This window comes from Petromyzon marinus, chromosome 22, assembly GCF_048934315.1.
Source record: "Petromyzon marinus isolate PM22_M1 ecotype Great Lakes invasive population chromosome 22, UKy_Petmar_22M1.pri1.0, whole genome shotgun sequence".
In the NCBI taxonomy this organism is placed as follows: domain Eukaryota; kingdom Metazoa; phylum Chordata; class Hyperoartia; order Petromyzontiformes; family Petromyzontidae; genus Petromyzon; species Petromyzon marinus.
This window is the reverse complement of record NC_133688.1, coordinates 21,453,558-21,477,505: the sequence shown is the minus strand read 5'-3', so window position 1 is coordinate 21,477,505 and position 23,948 is coordinate 21,453,558.

Below are 23,948 nucleotides of genomic sequence, written 5' to 3'. Positions count from 1 at the left end.
GAGTCCCCTGTCGGAGTCCCCTGTCGGAGTCCCCTGTCGGAGTCCCCTGTCGGAGTCCCCTGCCGGAGTCCCCTGTCGGAGTCCCCTGTCGGAGTCTCCTGTCGGAGTCCCCTGTCGGAGTCCCCTGTCGGAGTCCCCTGTCGGAGTCCCCTGTCGGAGTCCCCTGCCGGAGTCCCCTGTCGGAGTCCCCTGTCGGAGTCCCCTGTCGGAGTCTCCTGTCGGAGTCCCCTGTCGGAGTCCCCTGTCGGAGTCCCCTGCCGGAGTCCCCTGTCGGAGTCCCCTGTCGGAGTCCCCTGTCGGAGTCTCCTGTCGGAGTCCCCTGTCGGAGTCCCCTGTCGGAGTCCCCTGTCGGAGTCCCCTGTCGGAGTCCCCTGTCGGAGTCCCCTGTCGGAGTCCCCTGTCGGAGTCCCCTGTCGGAGTCCCCTGCCGGAGTCCCCTGTCGGAGTCCCCTGTCGGAGTCCCCTGTCGGAGTCCCCTGTCGGAGTCCCCTGTCGGAGTCCCCTGTCGGAGTCCCCTGTCGGAGTCCCCTGTCGGAGTCCCCTGCCGGAGTCCCCTGTCGGAGTCCCCTGTCGGAGTCCCCTGTCGGAGTCCCCTGTCGGAGTCCCCTGTCGGAGTCCCCTGTCGGAGTCCCCTGTCGGAGTCCCCTGTCGGAGTCCCCTGCCGGCCACGGCTCCCACTGCGCAACACCAACCCGCCTAGTTCCACGCTTAAGCCGTTTTTATTCTGCAACGTTTATGTCGCATTCTACAACCTCTTGCTGCTGTTGCTGCTGATACTTTTGTTTTGTAATTGTTCCTTACTCCAGAATATATTCGCTATTAAAATATTTTATTTGAAGACATTGTAAGTCGGCATTTAAATTTGAAGCCTTGCGTAAGCCCAATGCTCTGTCCCGATGCGGTAACAACTCTGGGCGTGACGCGTATCGCTCTTCTGATGCTAACAACAACTCTGTGTTTATGGAACTCTGTAACTCGATGGCTGTCGTTGCTGTTAAGCAAAGTGTATCCTGTCTCTGCGTTCCCCGGGTAGTGCGCTCCACTCTGGCGCCATGTGGCGATTGCTGTGACCTCGACTCAGGTCTCGACAAACGAGTCCGGGCCTCTGCGGCCTCCCTCGCTTGGTCTCAGATGAAGAGACGAACCGGAGTGATGTTGACAAACCCTGTTTAGCGATGAGCGTGGCTGGGTCTCTCTCTATAGCGATGTCGATGGACCCGTTGGAGGTCCCAAGTGTCAAGGCGATTCTGCGTGGCGGCCAAGCGAGGACTCGAGAGAGAGACCAGGATGGGAGTCTCGCTTGCAAGAGTGAGTGACCTGGTTCACCACAAAGACGAAAGCAAAACGAATACAATAAAATCACAACCATGAAGCAAAGAGAAACCAGAGCACAGAGGAGGCGAGAGTCACGATCGTAGCCGCAGCCCGCAGTGGCGTGCCGATTGCGGGATTTGTACAACACGGATCGCGGATTGTGCATTTGCAATATTTTATGTTATACGAACTACACAATCATGGACGCGTGTGTTATATATTATATATTGTGTATGCATGTTACAATATCGGATGACCGTGGCGAATAGCTTAACCGGTCCTAGGGCTCTCCTAGGTCTATGCAGCCTTAAATTAGTACCTGGTGCGGTGTGTGAACATCGTCACTAGGGAGACAAAGGCGGTCGGGTGTGGTGCTGGCCACCCACCCCTCGTGTGCCGTACCGGCCATCATAGGTGCTACTTGCTAACATCACTTGCCCCAACAGTTTGTTAAAGGCTACACGGGGTCTGTGTTGTGTGTGTCTGTGTGCCTGTGTGTGTGTATGTGTTGTGTGTGTCTGTGTGTGTGATTGACTGTGAAGATGGTGGAGATGACTGCGTGGAGGACAGCGTGGCGCGTTCACTGAATTCGCGCTCAGTAGAGGCGCGTTATTACATTCCGTGAACAGTCGAGTTGACTGGAGTCCAGTTGACTGGAGTCGAGTTAGCTCGAGGTAAGTCGACTGCAGCCGAGTGAACTGGTGTCAAGTTACCTCTCGGTAGGTTAACTGCATCGAGTTAACTGGCATAGCATAATTGAACGGAGCTGCATTAACTGCAGTCGCATGAAGTCAAATCGGCGGAGCGGTGGCGCAGTGGTTAGCGCACTTCGCTAGGAAACTTGGCGTCGCGATTTCGATTCGCGATCACGGCTTTCCTCAGTGCCCCTGTAATACACACGTGTGAACACGCACACCTTCTTGCACGTGAACACGGGTGCATACGTGTGTTTGTCCGGTATACGTGTCTGTGTATGTGTGAGTTGACGCATATGTGTACATGTGTGTATGCGTGTGCACATGTGTGTACATGTGTGTATGCGTGTGTACATGTGTACATGTGTGTATGCGTGTGTCTACTCAGCTTCCGATGAGTACCTGGTGCGGTGTGTAAAAAACATCAGTACTGGGGAGACAAAGGCGGCCGGGCCTAGTGCTGGCCACCCACCCCTAGAAATCTGTTAAATGCTATACGGGAGATCTTCGTCTTGTATATGTATATATGCAGTGGGGAGCGGTGGCGCAGTGGTTAGCGCACTGCGCTACGAACGCGGTGACCCGAGTTTGTTTCCCCGCTCAGGGCCACCATCAGTTACGATTATCTGAACCGGTCCTGGGCCTCCCCTACGTTGACTCAGCCTTAAATGAATTCCTGGTGTGGTGTGTAAACACTTCATGAGGGAGACAAAGACGCCCCTTCATAGGTGCACGCGAACAGCACTTGTCCCAAAAGTCTATGAAGACTATATTATGAATATAGGGGGAATCTTTGTCTTTGTGTGTACACCTACATGTAGCAGATCGCGAAAGCCACGAACGCATTATGGTGGCTAAGATGAATATTCATCTCTATTCAACATCCACCATTAGATGTATATTTTGTTCGATTTGTGACATGTTAACTATCACCATGCTAGATTTGAAGTTTTCGTGACTGCAATAATCCATACTCTTTGGTTCTTTCGGTAAAGTCACGTAGGTAAAAAATAAAATACAGTTAATCAAATAACGACGTTTCGGAAGCAACACAAGCCTCCGCCATCAGGTGGGATAGTCACAGCAAGAAGTAATTTGCTGAAGTAATTTGCTGTAGTTCCACTACAGCAGTAATTTGCTGTAGTTCCACTACAGCAAATTAATTCTTGCTATGACTATCCCACCTGATGGCGGAGGCTTGTGTTGCTTCCGAAACGTCGTTATTTGATTAACTATATTTTATTTTTTACCTACGTTACTTTACCGAAATAACCAAAGGGTAGAGTTGCACCCTGCTAATCAGCCTTGACCTTACATCTAGACGTGTATACTACACACGTGTATACTTACGATACCTGGTGTACCGCACACATACACGGCAACACACGTGTGCATGGTGCCGCTGTGTAAGCGCATGCCTTGGTCTTGTGGCGTCGTAATCATCAGAAGCCACGGTCTATCCACTGCTGGATGAAGTCCTCCCCAAAGCCGTGGACCGTCTCTTTCGGCACGATCAGCCTCGCTCCCGCACACGAGCTGACTTAATCGCTCCATCTCCTCGGCGAGGAGCTCTCGAACGCGCCCCGTGCCCTGGCTCGTGCCGCTGCTGCTGCTGCAGCCAACGCGAGGAGCTCCAGGGAGCCGGCGCTGTGCGGCCATCGTGTTGGCCGCTCTCTCTCAGCCGTAGCGAGACACTCCACGGCATGCGAACATCTCGGCCCACCGATGATGCTGCTGCTGCTGCCGCTGCCCTGAGTCCGGGAGAAGCCAGTCCGCTCTGTAACCCTTCGGGAACACCATCAGCCAGTCACGCTCTTCTGTTACGCACGGTAAGTATACACATGGACTTAAGACAAAGATTCCCCGTGTGGCCTTTTACAGACTGTTGGGACAAGTGCTGTGAGCGAGCAGAAATTTAGAGCGCCGCATGAGGGGGCGGTGTGGCCAGAACCACGCCCGGCCGTCTTTGTCTCCCAGTGCTGATCTTTACACAACGCACCTACACGTCGTTATTGAAGGCCGGGTCGATCTAAGCCCTATTTGAATATTGTTGCTTCCGCAGTTATACGCAAATATTTTTTTGTTCTGCAGTACATCTGTGCTGCATTTAATCTCTCTCGCCCTTTGAGAACATCATTAGAATTTAGATTAAATCTGTCGTTTGTACTGATACGTGTACATACTGTGTGTACAGGTGTGCAAGTGTGTGCCGGTATTTACTGGTATGTATATGTGTGTATGTGTCAGTGTGTGTACGTATTTGTGCTTACTGATACGTGTACATGCTGTGTGTATAGGTGTGTGAGTGTGTGCAGGTATTTACTAGAATGTATATGTGTGTGTGTGTCAGTGTGTGTACGTATTTGTGCTTACTGATACGTGTACATGCTGTGTGTACAGGTGTGTGAGTGTGTGCAGGTATTTACTGGTATATATATGTGTGTGTGTCAGTGTGTGTACGTATTTCTGTCCGTCTGCTACAGCAGAGGTGTAGGGAATTCCAACAAAACCTACATCTCTGCTTTATTGACCTGATCAAGGCCAATGAAACCATCAGTAGGCCTGGGCTCTGGGTTGTTCTTCGTGCTTTTGGAGTCCCTCACCCCCTGCTAACGATCATTAAGGACCTTCATGATGGTGAGCGGGCCCGGGTAAAACTACGTGGCCGGAAGTCCGAGCCATTCCCTGTACACCTTGGGGTGCGACAGGGATGTCCTCTGGCTCCCACATTATTTAACATATATTTTGACCACGTAGTTCGTGAAGCCTTCAATAGCTGTACCGGGGGAATCTCCATTTGGTACAGATATAATGGGAGGCTGATCGATGCCCGGGTGCGGTCAAGGGATGGCTCCCTATTGCTCAACCACGTTATGTATGCCGATTATTTGGTAATAGCTGCTCATTCAGAGGAGGAGTTGGAGACGCTGCTGCTGAGACTGGAGCGTGCCACTAAGAGATGGGGCCTTACCATGAGCCCCACCAAAACGAAGCACCTGCCTGGGTATTTTGTACCACCGGACACTCCACCCCCGGACACTCCACCCCCACAACTCCCAATCGGTGATGGGGCAGTTGTGGAGAGAGTGGAGAGTTTCCCATACCTGGGCAGTGTGCTTATGACCGGCCCCAGTTTAACAGCAGAGGTCTCACTCCGTATCAGTCGAGCGGCAATATCTTTTCATCGGTTGCGTAACGCTGTGTGGAAGCTACCTGGTCTGTCGCTCCGCACTAAGCTTCAGGTCTTCTCGGCCACGGTCATTCCCTCCCTTCTCTACGCTTGTGAAACGTGGACCCCCTTAATGGAACATCTTCGCCGGTTAGAAATATTTAGGCTAGCCTGCCTACGATCCATCCTGGGTTTAACCAGGCTGGAGCTCACAAATCCTTGAAAGATCTGGGCAAGGCCCCATCGGTGAGCTCCTCCGGCAGGCAAGGCTGCGTTGGCTGGGTCATGTAGCCCGCATGCCCAGCCACCCCATGCCGAAACAGCTTTTGTTCGGCCGGATCGAGGGGGCTAAACGGGCGCGGCACGGGCTAGAGAAGAGAGAGAGAGTGATGTGGTACAGGAGGACGTGGAGCTGAGTGGACTTGCCGATGACCGGTACCAGCGGTGTCAAGATCGGCCTCTGTGGAGGAGGCTCGTGAAGGACGCTACTGGGCAGTTGGAGGCAGTCGCCCTCTAACAACAACGGAGGGCGGAGGAGCGACGCTCACAACAACGAGCGGAGCGCCGGGTGGCTAAAGCACAGCAGATTGGCACAGTAGGGGCACAAGTGGTGCATCAGCCAGTCATCTCAGTCAGTCGACCCGTGGCACCTTGGTCTGCCCCGTGACCTGCTAGCGGGCGTACGACACTTCACGTGGCCTCAAGGTGCACATGGCCTGGCACAAGCGTCGTGGTGACGTCACCGCCACTTAGAGGCGAATGGCAGTTGTTGTACGTATTTGTGCTTACTGACACGTGTGCATGCTGTGTGTACAGGTGTGCAAGTGTGTGCAGGTATTTACTGGTATGTATATGTGTGTGTCAGTGTTTGTACGTATTTGTGCTTGCGGGGAGCGGTGGTAGCTGTGCTACGAACATGGAAAATCCCGAGTTACATTCCTACTCACGGCCAACATCCGCGACGCATATCGAAACCCGTCCTGTGCCATCATTAGGTCGACTCAGTTTGAAATTAGTGCCTGGGGAGACAAAGGCGGCCCGATGTTGTTCTTGCCACCCACCCCCTCGTGCGCCGTGGCAGCCTTATTAGGTGTTACTCGCTAATAGCACTTGCCCTAACAGTCTGTGAGGCTACATGGGTGATCTTTGACTTTCTCGTGCACTGTACGTGTGAATGTCCACGCGGTGTGTGAACCATCACGTCGTGACTCCTCTCGTCCGGAGCTCCTCGTCTTGCTTCCGACTCCAAATCCGAGCACCTTAGCCGGGGAAGGGACCGGGGGGGGGGGCAGAGGTGGTGCGGGTTGAGGGGGCGGGGGGCACGAAGGGGCTGGGCAGGGGGTGTGGGTGGCTGGCGATTGATGAACTCGGGACCCCCCCCCCGCGCGGGCCACGAGCACGCGGCGCGTGGAGGAGCCGAGCGGATGCGGCGGCGGCGGCCGAGGAGGCATCCCCACCCCCCCGCGTCCCCGCGACGCCTCGCCCCCCCCCCCCCCCTCCACAGCGACTCCAGTCTCGCGTGGCCCGCGTGACAACTCGAATTGGTCGGGTGTGTGGCCGGGTGGTGGAGGGTTATCGTTGAACATGCACATTGTACTCTTCACAAAGATCTCATCCAAACAGAACCGAACTGTGAATCGTGAGCATCGGCCGTGGCAGCCTCAGGGTAAAGCGAATCCTTAGATCCGTTGAGATTCTCAACAGATCCGTCAATAGCGCAGCCCCAGAGAGAGAACCACTCGGGCCAGGGCTCCTCCTCGCAGGGCCGCGTTGTTTCAGTGGCCGAGTTTATCTTCTCGTGCCGTTTCTCGCAGTGCTTTTCATTCAACCTCACAGACCTGTGGGTGGCGGTGGCGCAGCGGTTAGCGCACTGCGCTACAAAACCGGCAGTGACCAACCTGCTGCTTCTGCCGATGAGACACTGAATGTCGAAACCGGTACAGGGGTTGCTTTGCTTAATCGAACCAATTTCTCTCCAAGAAGGAAGCTGTGTGTGTGTGACTGATGGGATGTGTGCAAACATACGTGAACATGCTCATTTGGAGGGATGGATATTGGAAGGAGGAGGCAGCGTCTGTTGAGTGATCAGCCGAGCGTACAGGTGATCGTCCAACAACATTCGTAGCGGGAGAAGCCTTTATCCAGCAGTTGATAAATCATGGCTGGTGATGTTGACGATGATACAGGTTTCGATGTAGATGATGGTTATGATTATTATACTGATGATGAAACTGAATAAAGTGACCGTAATACAATTACAAATCATCGATGCCTCAAGTTTCCTGGCTGGCTGCTGGTTGGGCGCCTCTCCACCCCAACAGTAACTCTCTTATTCTTCTTCTTTGGTTCTTTCGGTAAAGTCACGTAGAATGAGAATAAAATAATAAATTGATAAAATAAAATAACACAATAATAATAATAAAGCTTTCGTGACTGCAAGGATCCATACTCTTTGGTTCTATTCGGTAAAGTCACGTAGGTAAAAAATAAAACAACAAAAATCACGACGTTTCGGCCACAACACAAGCGGCCTTCATCAGGTGAAGGGATCAGGCTGTCTCGAGGACAGCGCTGGAGTGAAACACAGCCACGCTCAGACCGCGACCTTTAAGCTGTGTGCGAGGAAACAAGGTGCCTTGACAAAGGAATTAGCATAAAAATTAGCATTTGATTGGCCGACTTAGCATAGAGGTGGTATACGTGCGGGTGCACTTGCCGTTTGGCGCGGGGGGGGGGAGGGGGAGTTTACCTATTGATGGTGTGAAAAGGGAATTTTTAAGAGCTGCGAAAGTTTGGGGTACCACTACTTGAAAAATATACTGTACCATTGAAAATTAGTTTAATGTTTGGTTCGATTTAGAACATCTTTCCAATGGTTGCTTAATTTGAAACCATCTTCTCGGTTGAAATTGTGTCTGTGTTTGTAGATCTGAATTGCCTCGTGAACAAATCTCTGATAAAAACCCGTGGGTTTGCAAAGAACCTTGGTATCGGAGAAAATTATATCGTGATCACCCACAGCGTTGAAATAGTGATCAGCTACGGCAGAAGAATTCGTTTTGGTTCTTTCGGTAAAGTCACGTAGAAGGGAAACAATAAAATAATAAAAATATAAAACAATTAAATAATAAAAATAGAAAACAATAAAATAATAAAAATATAAACCAATACAATTTTATTGCTGTAGTTTTCACACCTGATGATGATTGCTTGTGTTGCAGTCGAAACGTCGTGAGAATTATATTGTTTTATATTTGTATTATTTTATTGTTTCCCGTCTACGTGACTTTACCGAAAGAACCAAGAATATGAATCCCTGCAGTCACGAAAGCTTTAAATCAAAAAGTAACTATCTTGTTGTTGTTAGTGGCTGATGCGAGCCGTCGCCACCGAAACTAGCTGGGTAACTGGTGACACGGGATTGTCCGTGTCACGAATACACATTGCATGGAAACGACGGAAGAAGACGATAAACATGTAATCATAATGATGATACGTAGCTACACCGAAGAAGTGGCAATAATGAACACTTAGGTTCATTTAAAATCGCTCCAAATAAAAAAAAAAGTTGTGCACCGATTATAATCGATAATTATCAACGTATTTATTTCGTCAGAATATTCTTTAAATCCTCGAGAATATATATTTAAAAAACCTCACAATACTGTACATATTATCTCGGCATTTCATTATGATATTAAGCAATCAGATATATTCTGCGTACTCCGACTAGAGGAGCATTGTAAGAAGTGCCCCAAGACGGACATCTGCCTCTGGGTTTCCATTGCAGAGAGTCGCAGAGAGGAGTCGCAGAGAGTCGCAGTGAGTCGCAGAGAGGAGTCGCAGAGAGTCGCAGAGAGGAGTCGCAGAGAGGAGTCGCAGAGAGGAGTCGCAGAGAGTCGCAGAGAGGAGTCGCAGAGAGTCGCAGAGAGGAGTCGCAGAGAGGAGTCGCAGAGAGGAGTCGCAGAGAGTCGCAGAGAGGAGTCGCAGAGAGTCGCAGAGAGGAGTCGCAGAGAGGAGTCGCAGAGAGGAGTCGCAGAGAGTCGCAGAGAGGAGTCGCAGTGAGTCGCAGAGAGGAATCGCAGAGAGGAGTCGCAGAGAGTCGCAGAGAGGAGTCGCAGTGAGTCGCAGAGAGTCGCAGAGAGGAGTCGCAGAGAGGAGTCGCAGATAGTCGCAGAGAGGAGTCGCAGAGAGTCGCAGTGAGGAGTCGCAGAGAGGAGTCGCAGAGAGGAGTCGCAGATAGTCGCAGAGAGGAGTCGCAGAGAGTCGCAGTGAGGAGTCGCAGAGAGGAGTCGCAGAGAGTCGCAGAGAGGAGTCGCAGAGAGTCGGACACTCTGCTCGGGACCGTGACAACAATGGCGATGCTTGGAGTAACGCAAGACTATTGACGCGATGGACGAGATGTTAACTTGCTCGCCTGGTATAGAGGAGGTTGTAGGTTTGACCCCGTGCCGGATTAAGCGAGTGCGGGGCCTGTAGCATACGTTATAAAGAGGCCCTAAATCAAAAACACGTGAATACTAAAACACACGTTTTTTACTTGCACAGTAGAGTAATTGTATTTTTTCATTTGCTATACAGCCAGATAATGACAAATCGCTAACCTTAAACACCCAGTCGTTCATAAAAGTTGAAGGCAGTATAGTTCTATGGTAATAGAGCAAGTGCAGAATCACTGAACCGGAATTGATAGCTTGAAATCATTTAGCGCGGGGCCCTTGAAAGTGCGGGGCCCGTAGCATCTGTAGCTACTTGTGCTGCTAGGATCATCCGGCACTGGTTCGATCCCGACCCTGACGCCGGTTTATTTGCAATTTGCGTGTTCTCCCCGTGGTCGCGTGGATTTTTCTCCGGCTCCTCTGTGTTTCCCTCCACATTTAGAAACGTGCGTTTAAGAGGGTTTAGCTGCTAGGAATTTCCACGTGATTGGGCGCTTCGTCGGGATTTCATTTGTGGCCAGGTCGCTTCTGAAAAAGAGAAACGTAGCTGTGGGCCTTGCCCGGTAAAATAAAAAAAAAGTTTAGTTTATAGTTTTCGTTTACGATGATTCAGATTGACGATGATCTTGATGTCTATTATGGTAATGATGGTGACGATTATTGCCGTGGATGTAAAAGCGCCGATGTGAAGCCGATTCGTCCTGCAGCCCGGGAGAGAAAAATGCAAAGATCCCCGTATAGCCTTTACATACTGTTGGGGCAAGGGCCAGTAACGAGCGCCTATGAAGGCGGGCAGGGCACACGAGGAGACGGTGTGGCTAGGACCATGCCCCGCCGCCTTTGTCTTCCCAGTGCTCTCGGCCAACACTGGTGGCAATATCTAAACCGATCCTGGGCCTCCCCTAGGTCGACTCAGCCTCAAATGAGTACTTGATGCGATGTGTACAACATTACAACTGGGGAGATAAAGGCGGCCGGACGTGGTGCTGGCCACCAATCCCTTCCATGTACCGTGCCGACCTTCACAAATTGATATTGAAACCCGATTTCTTGAGAACTGTCTTCTGTGTTTAGTTTGTTGTCCTTCCCCCGCACCTCCGATTAACACGGTCGGTTACGTACGGTGCGAAAGAGGTTCAACATACATGCATACATAGGTGCTGCTCGCTAACAACACCTGTCCCATCAGCCTGTTAAGGCTGTACGGGGGATTTTTGTCTTTGTGTGTGCTCGTCATCACGTGCTTGCTGTGCGCGTGTTTGTCTATCGGACGCCGTTGCTGCGCTGGAGAGGGGATCGCTCAGGCGCAGCACCCTCAGGAACATCCTTCACTGCAGCTTGCCCCTCACCCGCTCATCACCACCATCACCTCCTCACCACCTCCTCACAACCACCCACACCGCCCCTGGCGCGGTGTCTATCGACTCGACTCCTCGCCCGCTCGCGTGGCGGCGGCAGCAGCAGCAGCAGGAAGAGCAGCAGAATCAGGAGCGTGAGCAGCAGGAGCAGCAGGAAGAGCAGTAGAATCAGGAGCGTGAGCAGCAGGAGCAGGGAGGAGCAGGGAGGAGCAGCAGCAGGAAGAGCAGCAGAATCAGGAGCGTGAGCAGCAGGAGCAGGGAGGAGCAGCAGCAGGAAGTGCAGCAGGAAGAGCAGTAGAATCAGGAGTGTAAGGAGCAGGAAGAGCAGCAGGAAGAGCAGTAGAATCAGGAGCGTGAGCAGCAGGAGCAGGGAGGAGCAGCAGCAGGAAGACCAGCAGGAAGAGCAGTAGAATCAGGAGTGTGAGGAGCAGGAAGAGCAGCAGGAAGAGCAGTAGAATCAGGAGCGTGAGCAGCAGGAGCAGGGAGGAGCAGCAGCAGGAAGAGCAGCAGGAAGAGCAGTAGAATCAGGAGCGTGAGGAGCAGGAAGAGCAGCAGGAAGAGCAGTAGAATCAGGAGCGTGAGGAGCAGGAAGAGCAGCAGGAAGAGCAGTAGAATCAGGAGCGTGAGCAGCAGGAGCAGGGAGGAGCAGCAGCAGGAAGAGCAGCAGGAAGAGCAGTAGAATCGGGAGCGTGAGGAGCAGGAAGAGCAGCAGGAAGAGCAGTAGAATCAGGAGCGTGAGGATCAGCAGGAGTATGGAGGAGGAGCAGCAGGAGGAGGAGCATCATCATCAGCAGCAGCATGGAGGAGCAGGAGGAGCAGGAGGAGGAATTCCTCGCGAGGAATGCAATCATGAAACGCGGCGGCGGCGGGCGACTGCGTCGCGGCTCGCGATGAAAGGCGACGCCGCTCCTCTGCCGGGCCCCGCAGCTGTTTCCAATCGCGCCGCTTTGAAGGCGCGGGGCCCGGGGCCCCGCCCCCGGGGTCTCGGCTTGCGGCGAGGGGATGAAGCCGGGAGGGGTGGGGGCCCCGCTTACGGCCTTCCGGGCCGGCGAGGGGGTCCGGTGGTGGTGGCGGCGAGGGGATGCGAGAGCGGGGGTCCTGTCGCCATGCGCCGCGGGGGCGGAGTGGGGGAGGGTTCATGGGGGGGGGGGGGGGTTGGAGGATCATGGGGGGAGGGGGTGGGAAAGGTGAGCGAGAGAAGATGCAGACACAGATGGGGGTAGGGAGAGGAGTGTGTGTTAGTGGGTTTGTGTGTTAGTGTGTTAGTGTGTGTTAGTGTGTTTGTGTGTTAGTGTGCGTTAGGGTTTGTGTGTTAGTGGGTTTGTGTGTTAGTGGGTTTGTGTGTTAGTGTGCGTTAGGGTTTGTGTGTTAGTGTGTTTGTGTGTTAGTGTGTGTTAGTGAGTTTGTGGGGAGCGATAGTGTAGCGGTTAGCGCGCTGCGCTATGAACCTGGTCGACCCGGGTTCGATTCCCGCTCACGGCCAACACCAGTGACAATTATCTGAACCGGTCTCAGGCCTCCCCTAGGTCGACTCAGCCTCAAATGAGTACCTGGTGCGGTGTGTAAACATTGCCACTAGGGAGACAAAGGCGGTCGGGCGTGGTGCTGGCCACCCACCCCCTCGTGTACCGTTCCGGCCTTCATAGGTGCTCACTAATAGCACTTGCCCCTACAGTCTGTTAAGGCTACACGGGGGAGCTTTGTTTTTGTGTTCTCTGTGCTTTCTGTGAGTGCGAGGCTCCGCGTGAAGTCGCCACGTGGTGGGGGTTTGGGCGGTAGAGGCGGGGCTGCTGCTGGGGGGGGGATGGGGAACCTGCCCCCCCGCGCCCGTTCTGACCCCCCCCCCTGAACCCCTCCCCCCGGGTTCCCGGCTCCGTGTCTGGAGGTTCCCTGCAGTCTCGGGGTTCGCTCTTCCGACCACAACCAGAGTTGGACGAGACGCAGGGGTTCAAAGAGAGGGGTGGTGGGGGGAGGGCTCGAGGGGGAGGGTGCGTTTGGGGAGATGTTGCAAACAAGAGTACGCGCACACAAAGACAAAGATCCCCCTCATAGCCTCTACAGACTGTTGATGCAAGTGCTGTTAGCAAGCACCTTGGAAGGCCAGCATGGCACGCGAAGGAGTGGGTGGCCAGCATTACGCTCGACCGCCTTTGTTTCCCCAGTTGTGATGCTTACACACCGCACCAGGCACTCATTTGAGGCTGAGTCAACTTAGGGCAGGTTCAGATAATCGGGTCGCCGGGCTCTGCGCTGCCACGTTCTGTGGCAGCGCCTCCACAGCGCCCTCCTCCAGCGGAGGCTTCCGCCCACAGGCGCGTGCAGGCCACCCCTGAATCAGACACTCGAGAGCGTCGTCAGCCGCACGTAATCCACTGCTGGATGGAGACCTAACCCTGCGATGTAACAATCCACTGGGCATCTCCACACGCGCTGACCTCATCGCTCCATCTCCTCGTCCACAGACGAGTTCATCACTTGGCTGCCACTCATCCATCGGCCATCGTCTCTTCTCGTCGCGTGTCAAATCGATGTGATGCCTCCAACCCACGCGCTCCTCTTTCTGTGTCATCATCTCAAAGTGCAAGGGAGATTTCATGTTTTATTGCCAATGACAATCTGCTACCCGTCATCAACCGAGACCTCAACAATGACCATCACCGACCACTCAAGTCGCAATGCCCCATCTGGGATCGCGCTGCTGCTGCTGCTTCTGTCACCCTCCTAGAATCTTACCCGGATCCGGAAGAACGCTGCTGCTGCTGCTGCTGGCGAACAGAATGGAACAGCGCGCGCGTCCAGAATTAACAGCTCCTTATCCGAGACCCACAAATCACACACCTCATGGGTTTGCCATCCCTCCTCCTATTCCTCCTCGAGGGCAGCGGTGGAACCGTCGACCGCGTCAAGAACATCACCAGGCGGATGCGCACAGCTTCTTCTTCATAAATGGAAACTTAAATACACAGCCACAGGAGTGCGATCGTGGCCATGCGACTCGAACTACGGACCGTACCGTGGATCCGTAGATACAGAGATATACAGAGATACTCATAGAGATAGTGTGCAGAGACCCACAGAGAGTCATAGAGATACAGAGAGACTCAGAGAGACTCATAGAGATAGTGTGCAGAGACCCACAGAGAGTCATAGAGATACAGAGAGACTCAGAGAGACTCATAGAGATAGTGTGACCCACAGAGAGTCATAGAGATACAGAGAGACTCAGAGAGACTCATAGAGATAGTGTGACCCACAGAGAGTCATAGAGATACAGAGAGACTCAGAGAGACTCATAGAGATAGTGTGCAGAGACCCACAGAGAGTCATAGAGATACAGAGAGACTCAGAGAGACTCATAGAGATAGTGTGACCCACAGAGAGTCATAGAGATACAGAGACTCGGAGAGACACATGGAGATACATACATATACACTGTTTAGTATATCGAGACACTGAGATATGTTCAAGACACGAGTCACATTCGTGCGATTGTGGCCAGGCAACCCAAACGATTGAGCATGGTCTGCGCTCCTTCAACAGGAGAACGAGAAACAGCAGACCGACACGACTTCTCTCTCTCTCTGCTGAAGCCCTCTCTTTCTCTCTCTCTTGTCGTGGCGAGCAGCAGCAGATCTCCACATTGGCACTGAGCTCCCGGGCTCATCATCATCGTCGTCATCATCATCGTCGTCATCATCATCATCGTCGTCATCATCATCATCAACGTCGTCATCGTCGTCATCATCATCATCATCGTCGTCGTCATCATCATCATCGTCGTCATCATCATCATAATCATCGTCGTCATCATCATCATCATCGTCTTCTTTGGTTCTTTCGGTAAAGTCACGTAGAATGAGAATAAAATAATAAATTGATAAAATAAAATAACACAATAATATTCTCACGACGTTTCGGCCACAGTCTCGCTCCCTTCACCTGAAGGCCGCTTGTGTTGTGGCCGAAACGTCGTGAGAATATTATTGTGTTATTTTATTTTATCAATTTATTATTTTATTCTCATTCTACGTGACTTTACCGAAAGAACCAAAGAAGATGAATCATTGCAGTCACGAAAGCTTTAAATCGAAATCATCATCGTCGTCATCATCATCGTCATCATCATCGTCGTCATCATCATCGTTGTCATCATCGTCGTCATCATCATCGTCATCGCTACTACTGCCACTTCCATCGCGCGCGTCTCTCCACCTCTCTGCGCGCAAGTCTCAGTTCTATGAACTATCTATGTTGAACTTCTTTCGCACCGTACGTAGCCAACCACGCTAATCGGAGGTGCGGGCGGAAGGACAACAAACTAAACAACAAACTCAACACAACAGTTCTAAAGAAATTACTTTTCAATCTCGATTGCTCGATCACAACCTAAGCTCGTATTCTTCATAAATAACGTTGCCGATGGTGTACTGTACATTGCTTTGTCGATATCTCAAGTGACCTGTCTAGTATGTTGTTCTGCTATAGAATGGTCCAGAAATGATCCCAGTTCCAAGAGAGTTTACACATCCCATCAGCCGCACGCGGCCTTCCTCCTGGGAGTGCATCAATTCAGACGCATTGATTTCCACACTTAGCGACTCTTCGGACCGGTTTCTACATTCAGTGACTCATCAGCAAAGCCAGGCTTCCTTGGCCCATTGCTGGCGAGCTGCCAGCTGTCGCTGGGCAAGCCCCGTCCTGTGAAGGTCGTTTGTGTTCTTTATCGGTGTGAAGTTCGCTACAGCAATAACGAGTAATTAACACACTCGCCTTTAACAGACTGTCGGGGAAAGTGCAGTTAGCGAGCACCTATGAAGGCCGGCACGGCACTCGAGGTGATGGGTGGCCAGCACCACGTCCAGCCACCTCCGTGTCCCGAGTGCTGATGTTTACGCACCGCACCAGGTACTCATTTAAGGCTCAGTCGACCTAATGGAGGCCCAGGACCGTTTCAGATTCGTCATCGGCGTTGTCCGTGACTGGGAATCGAATTCGGGTGGCCGGGTCCAGTTGCACAGTGCGCTAACTACTGCGCCACCGCTCCTCACGAACAGTACACACGAAACTTACACAGCACACACGTAACACCACACAAGGACACAACACACACAACAGATGACATCAACCTTGCTAATCCACTGCTGGATGAGTAGAGTTTTTGAGAGCCCCTATCCCACGCCTGTGGTGGTTGTGTGGGTGTTATGACCATACTTCAACACGCTAGTCAGTGCGGGTTGGTGAAGGTATTGGAGATCATGTAAGTACAGTGCAACAGTAGGCTTTGCTCCATTACCCTGTTGCTTTCATACTAGGACCACCACCACATCACCATCAACCACCACATTATCCTCCATCACCACCACCACATCGCCCACCTCATCACCCACTCATCACGGGTCTCCCTGCCTGACGGCGTCTCGCGAGTCACGGTGGTGGGGTGTTAACTCCCTCGCCTGGTATACAAGAAGTCGTGGGTTTGATCGCGACCCTGACGCCTGCTGCTGTACATTTGGAGTTTGCGTCTTCTTCTCGTGGCCACATTCAGAATCAAGCTGCGTTCAGAGCAGTGCTCTTTACTCATTTGCAGAGGGCCACTTTCGCCGATAAGACATCAGTGTGAGGGCCGCCAGAATAGAGCGGGCACGGGGGGGGCACGTTACTCCCCCATCTCACCCAGCCCCCCACCCCCCCCGTAACTCCTGAACTCCACCCCGACCCCCCACCCATCTCGCCCTGACTCCCCTCCCCGTCCCTTTACCGCGTCTCGTTGCCCCCTCCCCCGTGCGTCTCCCTCGTGATGTCCCCCCCTCTCTCCCCTCTCTCCCCGTCTCCCACAATCCCCCCCGCGAGAACTTGCCGCCCAGTCTCCCCACGACCCCCCTCCATCTCCCCCTCGTCTCTCCCACCGGGGACTCCGTCCCCTCCTCCACCACCGCCGGCCCTCCCCACGCTCCCCGTGCCCGCGGGGGGGCGGCGCGTGGTGTGGACTGCAGTCGGAAACGTCGCTGATTTATGGGCTCAGCCCGAGTCAGGGACTTGGCACGCGCCGAGCCGCGGCAATTCCAATGTCCTGGTCACTCCACTTCTCACTCCTCCCCCGTCCTCCTCCTGCTCCCCTCGCCCCCTCCGCCCTCCTCCCCGTGACGCTCGCGTCCGCGTGGGAGAGCGAGAAACTCGGAGAGGAGTCCAAGGCGCATCCCTCCGCCTCTCTTCTCCCTCTCATCTCACTCACCACGCGCTCTCTCTCTCACTCCTCTCTCTCTCTCTCTTTTTCACATTTTATTTACGCTTCAACATTGACAAGCTTCGTTGACCATCAAACACAATTCAACTCGCACATTCACATTATGACGATGAAACTGTCAGCGAATCGGCATACGAAACCATCCACGTCAAAATAACAGTACATTCCCATTTATTTGTATCGGTTTGCAGTCGGTGGGACAAACCCGCTGTTGCAGTTGTCGCTGCCATCCGACAGAGCACGTTGACGCACACAATGGAAAAACAAACAAACGCGATCATACGTTCGCTCCCGCTCCGACCCGAATTGAGCGCGCCGCAACGTTAGCCTTCCCCCCTCCCTCCTTCCCTGTTTGACTTTCTCTCTCGTCCCGCGCTCTCACCCCTTCCTCTTCGCGTCACCCTCTCACGCTGCCCACTCTCTCCCCGTCTTCCTGTCTCTGCCCGTTCCCACTCTCTCCTCTCTCTCTTTTTTTACGATCAGAGGAAACAAGAAAGATGCTCGGTGTAGTCGGCACTTTGCTCCGTTCATCATTTAGGTTTTCTTTTTTTATGCTTTGCTTTATGTAACCCCCCCCCCCTTTTAAATGAAAGACCCAACAAAATATTTTTTGCTCTCCTTACCCCTTCCCTTTCTCTCTACCCCCCTCTCTGCCCCTCCTCTCTCTCTACCCCCCTCTCTGCCCCCCCTCTCTCTCTGCCCCCTCTCTTCCTACTCCATTTCGCTCTCTCTCGCTCTCCCCTCTCTTTTTTACGATCAGAGGAAACAAGAAGATGCTCGGTGTAGTCGGCACTTTGCTTCGTTCATCATTTCGTTTTTTTAATGCTTTGCTTTATGTAATCCCCCCCCCCCCCCCTTTAAAATTAAAGACCCAACAAAATATATTTTGTTAACTACGACAAGTGCTGCATCTGCACACAGCCCTTACCACAGTCAAACGGCCTCCGACGGGTAGCTTATATCTCCCCTCTCCCCGTCTCTCTCTCCCCCTCCCTCTCTCTCTTCCCTCGGCTCCGCTCCCAGGCCGTGATCTCTTCACAACCCCCCTCCCCCTCTGGGGACAGCGGGGAGAGAGAGAATGGAGGGAGAGAAACTTCAGAATTTTCTACGTGCTCACTCTCACACACACTCACTCTCACATATACTCACGCACACACTCACTCTCATACACATTCACTCTCATATAAACTCACTCACTCACACACTCACTCTCATACACACTCACTCTCACATATACTCACTCACACACACTCACTCTCACATATACTCACTCACTCACACACTCACTCTCATACACACTCACTCTTACATATACTCACTCACTCACACACTCACTCACACACACTCACTCTCATACACACTTACACTTACACACTCACACTTACACACTCACACACTCACTCACACACTCACTCACACACACTCTCATACACACTTACACACTCACACACTCACACACACTCACTCTCATACATACTTACACACTCACTCACACACTCACTCACACACTCACTCACACACACTTACTCTCATACACACTCACACTTAAACACTCACTCATACACTCACTTACACACTCACTCACACACACTCACACACACTCACACTTACACACTCACACTTACACACTCACACACTCACTCACACAAACTCACTCTCACACACACTCACTCTCACATATACTCACTCACACACTCACTCTCATACAACAACCGCCATTCGCCACTAAGTGACAGTGACGTCACCACGACGCTTGTGCCAGGCCATGTGCACCTTGAGGCCACCTGAAGTGTCGAACGCCCGCTGGCAGGAGGTCACGGGGCAGACCCAGGTGCCACGGGTCGACTGACTGAGATGACTGAGATGACTGGCTGATGCACCACCTGTGCCCCCTACTGTGCCAACCTGCTGTGCCCTAGCCACCCGGCGCTCCGCTCGTTGTTGTGAGCGTCGCTCCTCCGCCCTCCGTTGTTGTTGGAGGGCGACTACCTCCAACTGCCCAGTAGCGTCCTTCACGAGCCTCCTCCACAGAGGCCGATCTTGACACCGCTGGTACCAGTCATCGGCAAGTCCACTCAGCTCCACGTCCTCCTGTACCACATCACTCCATCTCTTCTCTAGCCCGTGCCGCGCCCGTTTAGCCCCCTCGATCCGGCCGAACAAAAGCTGTTTCGGCATGCGGTGGCTGCGCATGCGGGCTACATGACCCAGCCATCGCAGCCTTGCCCGCCGGAGGAGCTCACCGATGGGACCTTGCCCAGATCTTTCAAGGACTTGTGAGCTCCTCACACAATCCAGTCTGGTTAAACCCAGGATGGATCGTAGGCAGGCCAGCCTAAATGTTTCTAACCGGCGAAGATGTTCCATTAGGGGGGTCCACGTATCGCAAGCGTAGAGAAGGGAGGGAATGACCGTGGCCGAGAAGACCTGAAGCTTAGTGCGGAGCGACAAACCAGGTAGCTTCCACACAGCGTTACGCAACCGATGAAAAAATATTGCCGCTCGACTGATTCGGAGTGAGACCTCTGCTGTTAAACTGGAGCCGGTCATAAGCACACTGCCCAGGTATGGGAAACTCTCCACTCTCTCCACAACTGCCCCATCACGGATTGGGTGTTGTGGGGGTGGAGTGTCCGATGGTAGAAAATACCCACGCAGGTGCTTAGTTTTGGTGGGGCTGATGGTAAGGCCCCATCTCTTAGTGGCACGCTCCAGTCTCAGCAGCAGCGTCTCCAACTCCTCCTCTGAATGAGCAGCTATTACCAAATAATCGGCATACATAACGTGGTTGAGCAATAGGGAGCCATCCCTTGACCGCACCCGGGCATCGATCAGCCTCCCATTATATCTGTACCATATGGAGATTCCCCCGGTACAGCTATTGAAGGCTTCACGAACTACATGGTCAAAATAGATGTTAAATAATGTGGGAGCCAGAGGACATCCCTGTCGCACCCCAAGGTGTACAGGGAATGGCTTGGACTCCCGGCCACGTAGTTTTACCCGGGCCTGCTCACCATCATGAAGGACAACCCAGAGCCCAGGCCTACTGATGGTATCATAGGCCTTGACCAGGTCAATAAAGCAGCGATGTAGGTCTTGCTGGAATTCCCTACACCTCTGCTGTAGCAGACGGACAGAAAATATGGCATCTGTGCAGGACCGCCCTTTCCTGAAACCGCATTGGGGCTCCGCAAGCCTCTCCTCAGCGTGCCTGGCAAGGCGATGTTGAATAATCCTTGCCAGGACCTTTCCCGGCACACTTAGGAGTGACATGCCCCTGTAGTTGTTACAGTCTGGGCGGTACCCCTTCTTAAAGAGGGGGACCACCAGGGCATCCTTCCAATCCTGCAGAACCCGTCCAGTGGTCCAGACTATTGTTATGATGTCATATAGGCCAGTCTGTGCACAAACGCCACCCTCCCTCAGCATTTCGCTTGGGAGATCATCTCTGCCCGCTGCCTTTCCTGGTCTCAGACTCCTGATCGCCTTCAATACTTCCTCAACAGATTGCACTTCAGCCAGCCACTCACAGGGGGTGACTTCTTCAAATATTTGAGGCACCGCACCCTCAGCAGGGTCATCCTCACTTTGTGCCACGATGTTGTTCTCCTGGCTGAGGGATTTTCCCTCCCCCAGGACCTCACAGAAATGCTCAGCAAATCTGCAAACCTTGTTCCTGGGGGTCGGAGATTGGATCACCGTTTTTTCCCCTAATGATGGTAATAGGTGTGGCGCTGCAGGTTACTTTTTTGATGGAGTTAAATAGAGATTTGTGATCGTGGGCCACTGAGGCAGACTCCATCTCCTCAGCAACCTGCGACCACCACCCATCCTTGCAGCGCCTCACGGCTCTCTGAACCTCCGAGCAAAGGCTGCGGTAAGCCTCCTCATTCTCTGACGTGGGATTCTGTAGCCGATGACAGTGGGCCTGTCGCTTTTTCTCAACCATCCTGAACACCTCCTCTGTCAGCCAGGGTCTCTGTGGAGGTCTGGACCGCGTACCCAAAGCAGCCATTGCAGCTGCATGAGTCACAGTCCTAAACCTCGCCCATTTACCCTCGACATCAGGAGGAGTGGGAAACGATGCCAACCCCAGCCGCAGGCGATGATGAAATTCTCACTTGCAACTTTCATCAGATAACTGAGACCAGGCCACTTTTGGTTGGAATGGGGTCCTGGGTGTACACCCACCACCGGAGCAGAAGAATGGCAGGCGCATCTTGCAGATGACAAGTCGATGGTCAGAGGGCAGATCAGCTCCACGGTAGGTCCTGGTGTCAAGGACATGAGCTCGCATTCACTGGTCCGTCACTATGTAGTCCAGCAGATGTTCCTGCTTGGACCCGGCATGCATCCATGATGTTGTGTGGATGTGCCTATGCCGGAACAGCGTGTTGGTAATTACAAGCCCATGGGCTGCACAAAAATCTAGCAGCTTGCTACCGTTGTTATTGAGCTGATCCGGCCCATGCCCTCCAATCACTCTAGACCAGGTGCCAGCATCATGACCAACTCGGGCATTGAAGTCACCCAACAAGATTACTCTATCCCGAGGGGCCACTTTAGCCAGCACTTGTGACAGGAGGTCATAGAAGGCATCTGACTCATCGGCTTTGCCTGCATCCCTCCACGGATGTTCGTCTTCGGTGGGGGCATAAGTAACCACGACCACCAATCCTCGCCTCCGATTGATGGGAAGGCGAGCCCAAAGTAGCCTGGGGCTTACAGCTTCCCACACCTCACCGCCACGCTCCCACGCTCCTTTCATTCTTTTGTTCAAAAGAAGAGCCACACCCTGTTGTTTGGCAGTCTGCTGCCCCGAGTAGAGGACTGTCCACCCCTCATGGTGGCAGGAGCCAGAACCGGTCCACCTGACCTCCTGAATGCCACAGAGATCCAGGCGGTACCGGTCCAGCTCCCGACAGAGGAGTGGCAGCCTCTCCTCCGCAGTGAGCGTTCGAACATTCCACGTGGTCAAACGAAGTGGCTTTTCGTTGTTTCTGGAGGAGCCCCGAGGGTAGCGATTTAATCTCCTGGCTCCGCCAATAGGGGTTTGGCCAGGAGACGTCATAGACGCCTGTCCCCCTGGGGCCTCCGGCACAAGCTTATTAGTTACATATTTAAGTCGTAGTTTCGTGGTAATTTTTTGAAGGTGGAGGGGTTACCAGCCCCTCGCACCCGTCCAGAGCCCCCGTTTAGCCCCTGTGGTGGTCACAGACGCCATGAGGGGAGGAGCCAATCGGAATTGGCCCTCCCCCCACAGCACTGTCCACGACAGAATTGCCCGTCCGGCACCGCGAGGAGGTAGCGGGTTGTTTTGCCGGACTACACTCACACACTCACTCACACACACTCACACATTCACTCTCATACACACTCACACTTACACACTCACTCACACACACACTCACACACACTCACTCTCACACATACTCACACTTACACACTCACTCACACATACACACACTCATTCTCATACACACTCACACTTGCACACTCACTCACACTTACACACTCACTCTCATACACACTCACACTTACCCACTCACTCACACACACTCACACACTCACTCTCATACACACTCACACTTACACACTCACTCACACACTCACTCTCATACACACTCACACTCTCACACATACTCACACATTCACTCTCACACACACTCACTCACTCTCACACTCATTCACACCTTCACTCACACACTCACACTCACGCACTCCCACACCACTCACACACCCTCACAAACACTCACACACTCATTCACACACTCACTCTCACAAACACTCACTCACACACTCATTGACACACTCACTCTCACAAACACTCACACACCCACATTCACGAACTCACTCACACACACTCTAACACACTCACTCACACTGCTCACTCCACTCACACCGCCCACTCACACACACACTCAACCCACTCACTCCATTCACTCACACCACTCACTCCATTCACTCACTCCACTCACTCGCACCAGTCACACACTCACTCACAACACTCACACACTCACTCACACCACGCACTCCATTCACTCACACCACTCACTCCATTCACTCACTCCACTCACTCACACCACTCACTCCATTCACTCACTCCACTCACACCACTCACACACTCATTCACACCACTCATTTAGTCACACCACTCACTCACCCCACTCATTCACTCACCCCACTAATTCACTTACCCCACTCATTCACTCACCCCACTCATTCACTCACCTCACTCATTCACTCACACCACTCATTCACTCACACTACTCATTCACTCACTACACTCACTCACACCACTCACTCCACTCACCCACCCCACTCATTCACTCACACCACTCATTCACTCACTCCACTCACACAATTCACTCCACTCACTCACTCACACCACTCACTCACACCACTCATTCACTCACTCCACTCACTCACACCACTCACTCTACGCACGCTACCCACTCCCACATCCTTCACTCACTCCTCACTCCCCCCTCCCCGCGAGTCACCCTCGCTCTAATCGCTCAAATCAAATCGTCCACGCCACTTTGGGCCGCGTTTGAAGTCCGATTTTATTGGCGGCTGGGCCGCGGGGAGTGGGGTGCGTGAGCGTGGGGGTGTGTGTGAGTGTGGGGGTGTTAGTGTGTGTGAGTGTGTGGGTGTGTGTTAGTGTGGAGTGTGTGTGAGTGTGGGGTGTGTGTGAGTGTGGGGGGTGTTAGTGTGTGTGAGTGTG